The sequence below is a fragment of the Columba livia genome, chromosome 11 (genome assembly GCF_036013475.1).
Source record: "Columba livia isolate bColLiv1 breed racing homer chromosome 11, bColLiv1.pat.W.v2, whole genome shotgun sequence".
In the NCBI taxonomy this organism is placed as follows: domain Eukaryota; kingdom Metazoa; phylum Chordata; class Aves; order Columbiformes; family Columbidae; genus Columba; species Columba livia.
In genome coordinates this window covers 7,734,218-7,750,302 of record NC_088612.1, presented here as the reverse complement: position 1 = coordinate 7,750,302, position 16,085 = coordinate 7,734,218, and the positions used below count along the sequence as shown (strand labels likewise).

The window sequence follows — 16,085 nt, the reverse complement described above, 5'->3', positions numbered from 1 at the left end:
GGGGGTGATCAAAAGAGGAAATAAAGGCCTTTGGGATGGTCTAAGATTCAGAATAATGTTGTTTTTGTAACCCTTTCTGCTTGTAAGGTTTTCTTTTTGAGAGGTACCCAGCAAGAATGTGAAACACCCTTTGTGTATGAGAAGCCACCTTCCAGGATGATGTCTTTTTCTCGTGTTAACACACATCTTCCTTGCTCTGTGTGCACAAGGTATCATTTCCCTGATCCTGCTGTTTTGCCTACTTATATCATGACACCATGCCTCTTCCGATGGTAGGAGACAAAGGGACTGAAGTAATTGATTCAAATTTACAGAAATAAGCCTGAATGACTAGACATAAAATACTACAGCAGTCAGATTAAGACAATCCACTCCAGTTATAGTTAATCAGGGCTTTAGCCTCAAAGAAGCTGATTTGAGACTAACAAAGTGTTTTCAAGCTCCCAACCCCCATGTCAATCATGTTCCTCCTGCCTTGGAGCCATTAGCACAATACCAAATGCAAATGTAAATAACAAATCTGTAGATAGTTCATAGATTTGCTCTGTTACTGTTTCCAAGATCCACAGCCTCCCACAGTTAGAAAGAAAATCACTATCCCAAAATCTACAGATGCTGGTAAGAGATCTTTGTTTCTCTCTGAAAACTTGTGTGACCAAGGTTCCTATAATTTATACAGGGCAGATGCCTGCTTAAACACTTTACTCAAAGCTGTCATGGCTCCCACATCCAAGTGGTTAACAATAAATTATCAGAACTAATGGGTTAGATCAAGATGCATGAAAACACTGTATATATTCTTAGAACGATACTTCACCTACAAAAAAAAATTGTGAGTGTTTAGAGAAGAGATGTATGCTCCAGTTAAGTACTTTGCTGCTTGCATTGGCTGAAATGTGACAGCACAACAAAAGCAACCATCTGTTTAAACACAAAGGAAGGGACAAGCGAGTCTCCGGCAGTTTAAATTTGTATTTCTTCTCAATGAAGTTAAAGTGAGGTTAAAGGGCAGATCAGAGCTTATGGGTTACCTAAGGATCCTTCTAGGAGATGCATTCATGTGTTGAAGGTGGACACCTCAGAGCCAGGTTTGAACTTCTGCAGGACCGGGGATGTTCTGGGGAGAAAACTTGCTGCAGAGTAGGGTTCATGTATGAGCTTGTGTCTGCTTCATAAACATTGCTGGAGTTCAGACTCTAAAGATGAATAGGTTGCAGTTTTGTTGCATATATCAAAATGGACAAGGCTCCAGACACAGGCTGTTGAGTGTGGCTAATTAGAGTATTGCTCTGATAAATATCATCTCTTAATTTTATGCTAAGATGCAGGAAGATTCTCCAAGAATTTTATATTCAAGTAAGAATGCAGTCCAGAGCGGATACTTGCTAATAAAGCTGGACCATAGACATGCTGGGAGAATCTGGAAAAAAAATAAATTGGAAAACGTGAGAAACAAACTGTGAAGTTTACAGGCAGGTTGATGTTTTCAAAGTGTTTTTTTCAAGAAATACCAGTGGCACATTCTTCAAAGTTCCCAATAGAAGGACTGAATGATGCAAATCAACAATATAATGCCAAAGAAAATAGTTTCACTAATAATTTAATGAAATTTAGTAAAGAAAAACATAAGGGGAGCCAATCAATATTTGAATGACAGTTTTTCTGTTACAGTTTTTCTCATTCTATTTCTGTTCCTAATCTAACATTAGCAAGAAAGGCCAGACCAAGGCCCATTCCTCTTTTGTCTAAGGTACATTGGCCGCAAAACATTGGGAATGTTTGCGCCTACAGTAGCACTGGACATTCAGAGCTACTTGGAACTGAAAATGCAAATATCTGCAAGGGTTCAGTTTCCTCTACATTCATGTTGGACAATGATTTGGAGTTCAGAGAAATAGCTTGTTTTTTTGCCTTGCAACCAACTCCAGTTTAATTTATACAGAAGTAGGTACAGCCTCCTTCAGCACCAGGGCATTAGGGTGTTTTTAATGAATAACTTATAAGAAACAGTTACCTGCTAACAGGTCAGCCTTCCTTTTGTGTTTCATTCCAGTTTCATTAGTAAAGAAAAAAAGGCCTTTGATTGGATTAATGGAAATAAAACCACAGGGACCAAATTATAAAGTATCCAGTGGTTATTTCTAGTAGCTCCTATTTTCAACCGGGACCTTTGGTTTTTATAATCTCAAGCACAAAGCTTTGGTGTGTAAGTACAACTTGGACTGCCACATGGAAAAGGTTTTGCTCTAGCAGAAATAACATTTCATCTTTCTCTCTTCAGCGATGCAGCTAAGCAGCCTCTGGTTTAAGGGTATCACCCCTACCTGATCCCTGAGATGCTGGGTTTGTTCTCAACAGAAACTTCTGAGCAGACTTGCTTTGGTTATTTGCCTTTTGCTCCCCTCCACCTTTCTCCTGTTCATATCCCTTCACCACCATCTTCCAGCGAGGGGCTATTTTTATTTATCTATTTTTTTCTTTTCATTGAAACTGCACTATCTGGAGGTGGCGCCAGGCAGGATGCAGAGCCATGTGCTCGGCCTAACATATAAACCGTGTCCTGGGTGACAGCCTTTCCCAGCCCATCTGCAGCTGCCAGGGAATCCATTATTTTTCTGGTCCCTGGGGAAAAAAAGAGTTCTTGAGCATCATTACTCCTAGGCAAATGTAACTGACTCTACCATGCACCCTAATTTGCTTGCTATAATTATAGGTCGCTCACCCCCCTTTGCTATTTATAAACCCTTTTTATTTATTTTTTTGTACTTATCAATAATGAATGGAAGCTAGTGAATCATGGGGATGTAATATTTGAATATTATGAAAATGCTAATAACAAGGTATCATAGGCAGCAGCACCCAGGTCTTATCAGCTGGTCGGATGCTCTATTAAGCAGCCAGTGAGGAGTTCAAGCAAATTGGTTATGTTAATGTCCTGTAGTACTTGGGGAAGACGAGGAGTTGGCAATTAATTTTTTCTTCTTCTTCTTGCCAGGCTGGAAGGCGACAGGGCACATCTGTATTCTTCCTATTCTATGGGACCCCAGCTCAGAAGGGGGCAACGTGGAAATGTGAGCGGCTACCAAGAGCTTTCTGAGATCTAATGAAACAGTGCAACTGAAAAAACGGGTGGGAGGGCAAGGGGGTGAGCAAGGAATAAATAAATAAATATATAAATTAGTGAGCAAGCAAGCCCCAAAACAATGGGAATGCAGCATTCTTCCCCATTCATTCAGCTGACAGTGCTTTTGCAACTTAAACCTGTTTTATTAATTATGTTTGACATTTCCTTAATTAGTTTCATTTACATCCCATCAGCCCCTACCAGACGATTGCCCCATACATCATTTCACCAGAGGACTGAGATGCCTACAGAATTACAAAATCAACCCCGCCAATCCTCAGTAACTCATCACTGTATATTTCACAGATTTTGAGAATTAGTCTTTTCACCTCCTAGTTTTCCTTAAAAAATATACAGATATTTCATCACCTTTTTAAAATTATTATGACATTTTCAAAGGAACGTGATGCTTGACTAAATTTCTATTCTGCTTCTATGCACACATTTTGCTTTGGTTTACAGCTCCTATAGATGTTGACATGACAAAATGTGGACTTTAATGTTGGATCCCATTCTCTGGACCCTGTCCTGGCTCCACTGAGCCCAGTCTGCCCCAGTGCTTTCCCCAGTTAGCTCTGCACACTCACGGTAGCTTCCTTTAAATTATAGGTAGGTTCCTGTTGTCCCCACAGTTGCTATGCAGTTTTCTATATATTGATTAATTGCCACAGACAGCTTGACAGAATTTAGCAAGAATTAAAGGGTTGTTTGGCTGTTTCATGCCATTGCTCTGACTTACCTGTGTTTGTCCTACTTTTCTCTCCATCCTTTCCCTGGGCTGGTGTATGTGCTGTCACTTTGCACGTTGAGTAGTCAGAGACAGGGATACCATTAGAGCCAGACATTTTAAAGTACATAATATTTTAGACTCAGCTTAATGAGTTGCTCGTTGCTATAACGAACAGTGAAACTGGGAGAGACAGAGCCCTGTGCCTCATGGTGGGGCTGCTCAGAGATCTCCAGGCTGATGCAGGTCAGAGTTTATCACAAAGACAACTCAGTGCTTTCAGTCTGGAAGCTGAACAGCCAAAAATCACGCGGTGCTGCCTCAGAAGACCCCGAGTCTCCTGTCGAAGCAGCTAGTCCTGCACACCCAACCCAAGAGCCACCTGGCAGGACCTGGACCTGCTGCTTGGGCTGTCGGATGCTTGGTGCAGAACCCAGCTCCTCTGTCCAGAACTCAGCACACAGCGACTGACCTTTCCTGGCTAGGGTAAACTGACAACCTGTTTTTGCTAATCCCAGAATGTGTGACCAGGAGCTGTCATTTTGGAGTCATCACACTCTCTGTTGATAACAGTGAAGTTAATCATGCAGAAGGAAAAAAAACCCTCATATTAAAGCAGATAATTATTCCCTAGTTCCTGAATAACACATGCAAGGGAAATTGATTCTTATTGTCTTTGTAAACTATGATACTTCAGCACATTTTCTGCTTAGTATAGGTGCTTAGGAATCCTTTGTCATTTACACTTCTTAGACCAGGATTGTTGTGCTGTGTAGCTTCTGGCTACCCAGCACATGAAGAAAGGAGAGATTTCTCAGTTGTGGACTGCTGTACTTCAGAGACAGAGCCCATGCTCATTTTGTAACATAAAAAAATGGCACTGTGTGAGCTTATCGATAGTAACTAACCTGCTTATCTTGATTGCTTTGAGAAGTTCATAATCTAATTAAAAAGATAGCTGAGGAGAAGTTGTCTCCATCCAACCACCTACCTGTCCTTGTATGGGCAGTCCAGGTTTCTGTGTAACAGCACAGTGTAGGATCTTCCAGTTCAAGCCCTCCCAATACAAGTACCAGATGGACTTACAAGCTGCAATAAGAGAAATATTCATGCAACATATGGAAATATATTAAATAAAGGAAACACAGTCAAAGAAATATTGATGTGCTTGCTTTCTCAGTGGGATGTATTTGCTAGGGCAAAGCCTGCTTGAGTGTCTCTTAACCACATTTCTAAGCCCTTTTGGCTCCGGGACCAGGTCATACGAAGCCAGGCAGATATTTCTGTGCCTGCAACAGGATCCAGATGTTACAGATGGTCCTGGTTCTCTGTCCTCTCCAGCCTTCACATGGCTGGATTTAGCCTGGGTTATAACCAACTGTCTCCTTAACTTAAGTTTGCCCAGAACTTTAAACCTTCACTATAATAAAATTTTCCCAGCCCGTGACCCTCAGAGGAGAGGCAGAGGAGGAATAATGCTCTCAGTTCACCCCGGAGGTTATTACATCTGCGATTTGGGAACCAGCAGACATCGGGGCTCGAGTTCCACAGTTGGACTAGACATAGAGAAAAAATCTTGCAATTTGTTCTGAAACTGGAGAGATTTCATCCTGTTTTGGAAGCCTTCCAGGTAAAAGCCATGTCTGGGACCCTATCCAGATTTTCTGCAAAGTAATGGCTGTTTCATTTCCAGATCATTTCAATCCCCAAGATCAAAGGGAGCCTGATTTTAAAAGCAGGAATTAAGTACTGGCGAAGAAGAAGGCAGTTTTAACTTTGCTATAATCATGCACACGATTCACAGAGGAGTTTAGTCAAAAAGTTTGGGGGTGGTGGTTTGGTTTCGTTGGTTGTTACTTGCTTCATTCCTTTCCTTGTTCTCTCTTACCTTTGATCCAAGCATTTCCCCAAGTCACTGCGAGAACACGGGTGTGAGAGGAATACGAACCAGATTGCAGGGAAAAGGTTGATAAGACGCGTTCAGTAGTTGCTGGTGTTTTTCTTTTCCAAGAACGCAGCTCACAAGCGGTTCAAAGGAAATTTGGAGAGATGAGGATGGGATGAAATACGTATCCCTGCAGGACCACAAACAGCCCTGGGTGTTGTTCTGTGGGCTCTTGCTTCACACAGTTGTTCTTTTCGAGCCAGGTTGGCTGCTTTTTAATAATGTCCTCTTCAACTGTTGATGCTCTTTCATGGCATGTTAACCTCAAAGGGTTTAGATCATTTCCCAGCTTTCCTGTTTGGATTCCACTACAAACATACAAACGCAAACCCCAGACCCCAAGCAATTATGCACATTTTAAAACCTTCGCTAAAATAGTTTAGTACATTTATCAGATGCTGGGGCTTCAGATTTATCTGCAACAGCATCAAATGGCCAAAAAAAAATCAAAATATTTTTCTGTCACATGCTGTCATACATTGTCAGGGAACCTTGTGCTGTAGCTGCAGTGAAGTTGAATCTGATTAAAAGATCAGCAAACAAGGCAGGTTGAGGGGAATTTGATCTCATCATTGCTATGCCTGGAAATACCTGTCATCTTCTAGGTTGTCCTGGACTGTGACACTCTTTCTTATCCAGTTTGCCACTGGACGTTCATGGTGACATTCTGTGCAAGCAAAAGGGGGAAAAATTAAAAAAAAAAAGATAATTAAAAAAAGAGATCTGATCCATTCCTATTTTATTTTCAAGTCCTGTATTATTATTCCTCTGAGATCAAGCCTAAACATAAATACCAATTATCAGAGCTACAGACAAATGAATAATTTGATGTAAAACAATCCTGCTTCATTCAAATGAGAGTGGAGGTGAAATTAGAGCTAGGCAGGATATTATGTTAAAAAGCACATACACACACACACAAAGAAAGAAACCAAAATGTCTAATTTTAACATAGTGTTGTTATCTGTGATTAATGATTTCCGTGGGTGTATAACTCTTATGCAAAAATGCCATGTAATCATGTACATATTTGATTAAATAGCTTAATTTGTGTTCATTTAAAAAAAAATAAAATAAAGCCAAATAAGCTAGATAATGAGTGGGCGTGTTGTAGGAAAAGCAGATGGGATTTGAGGCACTAGCTGTGTTCAAAGGAAGCCACCAATTTCACTTCAAGAATATTTGCGTATGAAAGCTGATATTTTCTAGAAACATTCATGAGTAGAACACAGAGGGAAATTTTGCCAAATTCTGCTGTTTTTATTGAAGGCACGCAGAGGGGGGGAAAGAAAAAAAAGTTCAGCTAAGCCTGGTTCAATTCCCACTCCTTGGGAAGAGCATATTTATATATTTATTTTTCTATATTTACAGGGAATGTTTTCTTTCTCTGAGTCAATTATACCTAACGCATCCTTTTGTTTGCTTCTGAGCCTCTGACAACAACCTCCCCTTTCTTTGCCTTCACCTGTGGAATTAAAGACTTATTTTTCATCACACAATAAAAAAGACACCTCTCCAGACTGGAAGTAATGGGATTATTTTGTGGGTAACGCTGTGTAAATCACAGTGTCAAATGAATGGACAAAGCTTTAATGGGGCTAATAAACACGTCCCTCTGTATTGAGCAAGGGGAATTTTTATGAAAATGATCAAATAAAGTAATAAAAAAGAAGGGGCTTCCCCTCTGGGTTTATGAGCTCTCTCGTTACACATCATGTATGACACACTGACTGGCAGAATATATGATGGACTGTCATACATTGCAGAATGACTTCAATTAGGATGATAAGATGACAAGTTCCCATAGTTCATATCTGGGTTGGCTGTGGGGTTTTTTTTGTTGTTGTTGTTGTTGTTTTTTCAACAGGGCTCTTACTTTGACCTCCTTCTTTCTAATGCTTGATACGAAATTTAAAGAGCCAGTTGAGGTCATAGGAGACAAAATACGACTTATGTCAGGGGAGGGTGAGGAAGACTGTTTGTTTCTTTGTTTGCTCTTATATCCATGGGTAGGATCCTGTAATTCAGTGTCTGACTTACTATTAAAAATAATTAATGCCAACAGTTCAACCCACATGCACAACTCCAGAACAACAAACCAGCAAGTGCAGCCTCCTGCTCACGACCAACTGCAAAAATCACACAACCTACAAGCAAATACGGAGGCAGATCAGACAACGTAACGCGTAAACCAGCATCCACAAGTGTCATTGGCAATTGCTTTAAACCACCGAGTCCTGCACATCACATCACAGGGCCAGACGTACCTTATTTCCACAAGAAAAGGACTGTGTTCAGGCCAATAAAGACATGCTGGAAGAAGCAGAATGCTGATGAAATTTCCAGTTCTGGTTCTGTCCATGTGAAAAGTCTGGTTCGTCTCTGAGTATTCAGCAGCTAAAAACTGCAAAACCTTTGGCTGAGACAGGTAGGCAACTCTGCTTGAAGAAGTTGTGGGTGCTGTCAGCACTTTGAACCTCAGAGAAGAAAAAAAGATACAAATTAGGAAGTACTTAGAACTGGGAGACCTCACGTGTAAAAAAAAATAAAAATAAAAATAAAAATAGACCAAAAACCTGTGTACAAGGACTTCTTTTAGCAGTATGTTACAAATTCTTGAAATGAGTATGTTCCAATGGTCATCAAGAGCAAATATTGCTCGTGTAGGACCTATGTATAATACTACTGGGTCAGGATCAATCTCAGACTGCTTCTTCTGTGGCAGCTATAAAATAGACACAATGAAGATGGAAAGCTATTCATCCTTTGCTGGGCTAAGTGGGCTCCGTGATATTGCTGATCCCCGAGACCATCATCTGCCTGACCCCGGGACACTCTCTGACCAGACAACATTTCCTCATCAACTCAGAATCTGACCCAGGCATTTTACATTGTCGCATGATTTGAGTTAGTCCACCAACCTGGAAAAGGGAAATGTTTTCCAACGCAAGATCAAATCTTTTCCAGGTGGTCTATTCTGCAGATTCAGCATTATTGCAAAGGTTTTGCCTTCAAGTTAAAAACCTGCTTGTGTATGAGTCCCAAAAGCAAATTGGTAAGTGGAAGGAGCAGGATGATGGAGGCACTTATCACTGAACAAAGTCATAGGTTTGGTTTGCATACATTCAGGTGGGAATGACTCTGACTTTGAAGAATGGCACATGTCATGGTATAACCACAGAAAAGAATATAACTCAAACATGATGAAAAAGAAAAGCCTCATTAGTTGTTAGAAACTGAATAGCAAAACTCACTTCCCTTCTCCTTAGCGCTGGTGAGCCACAAATATCAGTAGCTACCAGGAAGAATTTCCTTGGTGTCTACTTCTAGGGAAAAATTGAGTTCTAAATCTAGACTAACGTGCCCAGAAGCTCTTGTTGAAGGAAAGAGAGAAAGAAAAAAGAGACGAATAAAGGGGGAAAATTCAGCTGAGTTTAATCTGAACAGTGTATCCATCACCAAAAATGATACAAATCAGCTATTACTGGATCATGCAAAAGCAACTCCACTACCTGTGATCCTTCCTTTGCTTTCTAAACCTCTTTTCAGCCCAGCCTAATGAATTGTCAGAACTGTCAGACAGCTCCAAGGAATGACAAATGTCTATGATTTGCTGCTGCTGCTGCTACTTTGCTGAAAACACCTGATGTATATAGTCTTGAAATCCTCTGTTTTATATTAAAGGCAAGGGTAAGCTGAAGGAATTGATGCACATTTAGAGTTATTTCATTCTGTACATATACAGTTACTTCCTTTCATTTTACATATATGTAGCCTAATTAGAAGAATATGGTGAAAAGAAGTTCACATTGAATATTAAAGCACTCCTAAACCAGGAAATGACCCAAAGGAGGCAAAAGATGCAGTCTCAACTGTGGCCCATTTTCAACATATTCGATCACCTATTTAGTTACGTGATTTAATATTATGCATAATAGCTGTCTATGACCCAATATAAACTTGCAATGATGTATCTCCATACTTGCACAATGTTTTTTTAATCAACATTTTTGATAATAAACCACAAAGAGTTCTAACTCCACAAAGAAATTATTTGACAGACAATAAGATCAATCAAATAATTAATCTGACAAATATCAGAGTTTGAGTTATACAGGCTCCAAACATTTATTAACTTGCAGCCAGAATCTGTGAACATTTGTCATTGACTTAAACGGGTCTAAGATTTCACTTCTTGACGAGTGACAGGCCCTGATGGGTATTTAGTCATTTCTGCTATACCAGATTGGCACTGTACTTAATACATTTGCTAATTCTGTCATAAAACTTACTCTCTATAACATTCCCCTGCACCTTCCCTGAAGAAACTCTTGTGAAGTTGTCCCTTCAATAACACACAGAGAAAAAACACAGTTTGGAAAACAGACAGTACAACTCTTGCCTAATTAGTCACTTATCCAGCACTGTAATGCATTTAGAAAATGTTCCTGTTGACTGGAGAATATATTTTGCTGCTTTGGTGCTTTTGGATGGTATATTCACAACAGTTCCCAGGCAATCAGTGTGTATGACTTTATGGGAAATGAGCCGCATTATTTAAGTAGCACTAATGAAGAGATAGACACAACCATGGTACTGTCTTTGAAGGGAACGACCACTGGGAAGCTGATCTGAGTAAGATGAGGAATGTCACAAATTAGGTTCCTGAGCTGAAAAAACTGCAGGGAAAGAATTGAGGTTGTGGAATGTTGAGCCAACTGTGTCAATGAACAAGGAACTGAGCAGAGCTGGTCATTCTTTTTGCTATCCCAGGGTGAGGTTTACTGTCATAGAGCAAAGCTGCTTGGGGGCACAGTCCGGATTCAAATGGCTGCTAAAAGTAGGAACCTTAATGAGAACCATGAGGACATTTTGTCATATTTCTTGTAGACCAATTCATTTCCACCTCAGGAAAAAAAAATAACCATGCTGTTTGTAGATCAAAAGACGCTTCTAACTGCTTTTCTCCAAGCATACACAATGATATCCTTGAATGGTGGAGCTAAGGGCAATGGATGGAAAATGAGGTTGAGCTAGGTCTCAGTGTTTTATCAATTTCATTAACGCTTCAGGCTCTCTGCAAGCCAGGAGCATGAGAAAAACTTACTTCCCAATGAATCAGGCCCGGTCCAAACTGAAAGTACTTGCCTAGCCTTTGTGAGTTTGATTAAAGTAGAGGTTGGGAGAAAATGAAAAAAAAAAAAAAAGCATATAAAATTTTAAATTAATTATTTGACTCACATGACAGACTGCAAAATGGAAGGACCTGGTACTGTGTCTTACAATAAAATAACACTGAGACAAACTAGCACAGCTGCCACCTCGGTGTAGCATGTCTGCAGATGATACTACATTGTTAGCTCTCTGGACATGATTGCAATGAACACTTTCCTCCTCAAACCCCTCCTGTGAGTCTCCCCATTTTACAGACAGGGAACCGGGGTACAGACAATACAGCTCCAGACCTCCAACGAACGGGTTTGCTGGCACCTATGGAAATCAAGAGCAATCAAACCTCTAAACAAGGGTTAAACACTAAAAAACACAGAGAATTTAAAAGGGTCAGTTGCAGTAAACCAAGAGATGGAAAACAGGTCCCCACATATTAAGTGACAGGCTCAGTATTGGGGTAATTTGTCCTCTCCTTTATGAACAGATGCAGTTTGGGGGCCAATGTGCCTGTGTGAATGAAGATACTGGGTTATCATTACCTGTCATGTCACAGGAAAAGCACATGGATGGGACTGTCTGAGGTTCTCTCAGGGCATCTGTGCTGGTGAATAACAACTGGGACCTGGTGGTTGCTCAGCAAAGAGAGCTGAGCTCCCCCAAACAGCCACAGCAAAGGATGGGGAAAGCTCTGAAATACACTGTAGGTCCCATAGATGCACAGCAAATGAAGATGTGCATATCCAGACAGGAGGAATAATGAGAAATAAATGCCAAAGAGATTACTGGGTCCCTCTCTTAGATTAACTCTAGTTTGACAGTGGTTGGGGTTTGGGAACTCCTCTGTGATTTAGGAATAAGAATTCTTCCCTAAGTGGCCTAAAACTCACTGCTATATCATCACTTGCTGTTGTCAAATAAATAATCATGTGAAATCAGCTGCAGAGAAAAGTCTCCTGTAGAACAGAGTTCATGCATGACATATGATATATCTTTTCAAACGGACAGATACATCTTTCTTACAGCCAGCATGCAGCTTCCTTCACTGCACCTTCCCTGCCATCCAAATCACCTCAAATAAATGTGAGTTCTGCTGTGTTCACAGTAATTCCTTCATTTTTAAACACATAATGGAAATGTATAACTAGTCCTCATAAAAATTTATATCTCAATTCGTCCCTTTAATTTATAACAGGCCCTCCAGGCAGTTATTATTCAAACATTAATAAAATGCCTATGGATCACCAAAAGCATCAATTTTCACATTCACCTCCCCTCCTATTTGTACATATATAAAGCCAGATTAGAGTTAATGCCACTTCTGTGTCTAACAACAATTACGCCTTTAATAAGACAGGAACAAATGATATATTATCTTAATCATGCTAGGAATTTGAGTTCTTTTCATGAAACAAAGTTGAATTTTTTATGCCCTTTGTGACAATTGTTACTTAACAGCCTATATGTTTGGATATTGCAGTTTATGCAAATGTTCATGTTCTATAAATTTTAGATTTATTTCCATTTATCATTCCACATGTTCTAATATACAGACATTATGGTTTAGCATGTGACTCTGCACACAGTCTAAAATATGATTAGGACACTTTTCATTTATTTATACCATAAAGAAAAGGATGGCGGGGGCGGGGGGGGGGAATAGCTATTTAGGGGCCAGATCCTCAACTTCCATAAAACCATGCACTGTGCGAAGCATCTCACTACTCTGATATAAATCAATGGAAGAATTTGATCTTTCACTTGCTAAGAGTTGAATTTTAAAGGATTGAAGTTTATAAGGGAGCCCTTCATTCTGTGCTTTAAAAGCAGTTGCCAGCTCATTGTATATCACACTGTAAAAACTCTTACTCATGAGAGTAATTATTGCTAATATGAGCTCTCCCATAGAGAGACAAGGAGACAACTTGAATGCACAACAGTTTTTGGTTGGAAGCTCATTTAAGAGGAGCAATGATCATTAGGGCCATAAAGATTCTTAGGAAAGAATTCCCTGGGATTTTTCATTTTTCTGCTGGGAAATTTAGAGTCTCTTGAGCTTGGAGAGTGGAAAAAGTAGATCCTAGCCCACATTTTGATTCTGCTTAAGTCACTGCAGTCGTGTTCGCATCAAAGAAACAACAGTAATTAATGTCATCTCACAAGCTGGTCCTTTGCATGGCCATGAAAATAAAAAACCCACAAAAAAAGAACCAACCAACAAACCCCACCCAAGGCATCTGAGGTCCAAAGGAGAAGTTAGATTTAGTTTTGGGCTTTGCTGATGTGAACTAGCAGTGATGTTTCAAATGGGTGTTAAGGTAAGGGGAAATTACCAGGAATGGAGATGTCACTGTGGTTTCTTTACACAGGTAAACACAGCATATGGGCAGGAATTCAGTTTCTTGCCTTCAGAGGATGAGCAGCACTGATCTGGAAGATTTTGTGATGTTGTCCTCCACCTGTGTCAGCAGGAAGTTCCCATCCTTTCATTACGGTGCTCCCTCCGCTTCCCATGCAATGTAGAAAATGCTGATGAAGACTCAGGGAGGGACCAAAACTAAAGTGAACCCCATTAAGATGGGAGCTGCCTTCCTGTGTGTTTCATTATTAATACTGAGTTCAATTACTCTGATTTCTTCTGTTGATGAATTAGTAGCACCAGAACCAAGTCCCTGGCTGATACCCATTTGTCTTTGCTTATAAGTGCTAATGTGATCCTGTTCCTTTAAAAATCAAACTCCTGCTTCAGTCACTTTACGTCTTTGCAACACTAACTGTCTTTTCACTAATTGGTTCTGTGTAAATGAAACAAGCTGAAAAACACTGTGGCACCAATAAATATTAATAAGTTATTGTTTGTTTTCTTTACCTTGCTTATGAATTCATACAAAGACAGTGCTAAGACATTAACTCCAGTCTATTAATTGCCACCTGATAATTGCCACCTGATACTTTTCTCCTGGATAATTAGGTACCCATTAGTTCTAATCAAGTAGTTACTTAATTATTGCAGTAATTAGTCTAATGGACTAGCAAATTGAAGCTTTATCACTTTTGGATACTTAATGTTCCTGACAGAGTACTTCACAAGTGTCAGGGTTCCTGATTCAGCAGCCTGCCATCGATGAACCCCCTGCTGCCATTCCCACCCCACCCACGCTGCTCCCCAGCCTCTTGCAGCACAACTTCGACATTTGAAGCCAGAGGCAACATCAATTTGAGTCCCTCATCCTCTTTGTTCCCTTTCCCACCCCCGTCTATGCCTCCCCTCCTGTGGTCCTGCTGCTCAGCTCATTCCACCCCAAAAGAACTTTGTTGGGGAATTAAATAACATCTTGGCATGGAGATCACATGCACTAGTCTGTACAGCAGCGTGACTCAAAGAAAGGAGCTAATGTTGGCAGGTGTGGGAAGGAAAAAGCAACTGTGAGGGGAGAAATAATAGAGTGTTCATGAATACTCATATATACAGCCAGGCTTGGAAGGAACAAGGGAGAGGAGCAAAGCCAACTGGTGGTAAATGAAGGCATGGCTGCGAGGTCTGGGACTGGTAATAGGTCTGTCTTTCATCTCCAAATTGGAGGTGTAGATCTAATAGAGATTTTTAGTGAATAAAAAACTTGGAAAGTTTTTGGGTTTTTTGTTGTTGTTGTTTTTTTTTTTTTCCTGCCTGTGGCCTTTGTAGCACAGTTGGTGGACAAGAAGCCATTAGGATTTCTCTGCCCATGGTTTTATAATTAATATCGTACTTAATCCTAAAGGGCTGTCAATCCCACACTAGCACATGTGAAATGCCATGCTTACCCCCGTACTCTGTCCATGTACTAGTACATACATCATCCTTGTGCATTATACTCGCTTTTGGATACAAATGTGTTTGAGATGGATACAACACGCATAGACATTTAGAAGCATTAAATGTGAATTTATCTCACCCGTTGATCATCTGATCCAGATTCTCTCAAGTCTCTTCATGTCAGATTTGTATCAGAACTGATCATCAAGCCCTTTCACAAGTGTCGTCTGCCCCAGGCGTTGCAATGTGTAATGTATAAGCACTCACTGTACCGGGAAGGGGGAAAAAAGATTGATCCTGACCAGAAATAAGGAGGCTAATTCCATTCAATAATGCTTGACAACTTGCTAATGGTTAAACTACTTCACATATGTGGTAAGATTATGTATTCTGAAATAGATGTATTTATCTTTCTTGATCAGATAACTCATCTTTCCATTGCTGCTAACACTGTACTACAGTCTCAGATTTTATCCAGAGAAACAGGCTCTGGAACATGCTTTGAGTGGGTCCTGCTGGAGGATGCTAGGTTTCCAAACAGCCCAGTACCTGGGTTTGACTTTAATGGACAGCAAGGTACAGGGTAGAGGCAATGGGGAGAAATGACTATTACACACCTGAGTTTTGACCTGCTATGGAACTGGAATAAGACCAAATTGTGTGCCAGAAGTCTCTTATGTGTCAAAAGCAGTGCAATTCAGGTTACCACACAGAGACCAGAGTCTGCCATGTAACTCATATTTGTAGACCAAAATAAACCCCAAACCCTAGTATCCTCACAAACATTGGAATTTAATAGACCTATTGAACTATCCTCAGTATGTTCGTATTACCAGAGCTGAGAAGCCAACAGTTTTCTGGGGAAACATTAATTAATAATGCCATCTCTCCTAATTCTTCTTCCTGCATGAAAAGCAGTGTCCTTTTTCAATTACTTCATACTCTTACCCAAAATGCAAGAGACCCTGACAGAGAGGTCACTGGCTCCTGAGTTTTCTGCCAAAGCTCCACATGCATCTATCACAACCGGCCGCAAATGCTTGTTTTGTCTTAAGTTACTCTTTAGGTAACAGTCAATAAAACCTTATGCTGCTGCTGAAAAATCATACCACAAAACTGCTTAAACACCTGCGTGAGGCCACTGAGCAATAACAATGCCATACACTGAAAGCAAAATTAGGCAAAGCACACTTGGCCCATTAAGAAAACATATTGCTTGAAATTACGGTGCCTCAGGGTGCCTAGATCTTGCTCCTGGTGCTGGCTCCATAGAAAAGGGCTGCCAGCCCTGTTCAGCATGGGACCTGTATTGACCTCAATTCCA

At 40.4% G+C, this 16,085-nt stretch overlaps 2 long non-coding RNA genes across 4 annotated transcripts in view; one reads left to right on the top strand and one right to left on the bottom strand.

Moving 5' to 3' along the window:
• The window catches only part of LOC135580559 (uncharacterized), a 79,296-nt gene extending 74,288 nt beyond the window's left edge, over window positions 1-5,008 (top strand). For both annotated transcript variants that reach the window (XR_010475359.1, XR_010475358.1), the window contains one exon: window positions 2,996-5,008. This is a non-coding gene — a long non-coding RNA (uncharacterized LOC135580559). The remainder of the gene's footprint in view (window positions 1-2,995) is intronic.
• The window catches only part of LOC110356557 (uncharacterized), a 50,141-nt gene that overhangs the window by 28,222 nt on the left and 5,834 nt on the right, over window positions 1-16,085 (bottom strand). The window contains exons 3-6 of one of the 2 annotated variants that reach the window (XR_010475356.1): window positions 8,064-8,273; window positions 3,864-6,463; window positions 2,325-2,622; window positions 1,032-1,420 (exon numbers count right to left, since the gene is read on the bottom strand). This is a non-coding gene — a long non-coding RNA (uncharacterized LOC110356557). The remainder of the gene's footprint in view (window positions 1-1,031; window positions 1,421-2,324; window positions 2,623-3,863; window positions 6,464-8,063; window positions 8,274-16,085) is intronic. The other variant, XR_010475357.1, reaches the window with a different exon arrangement.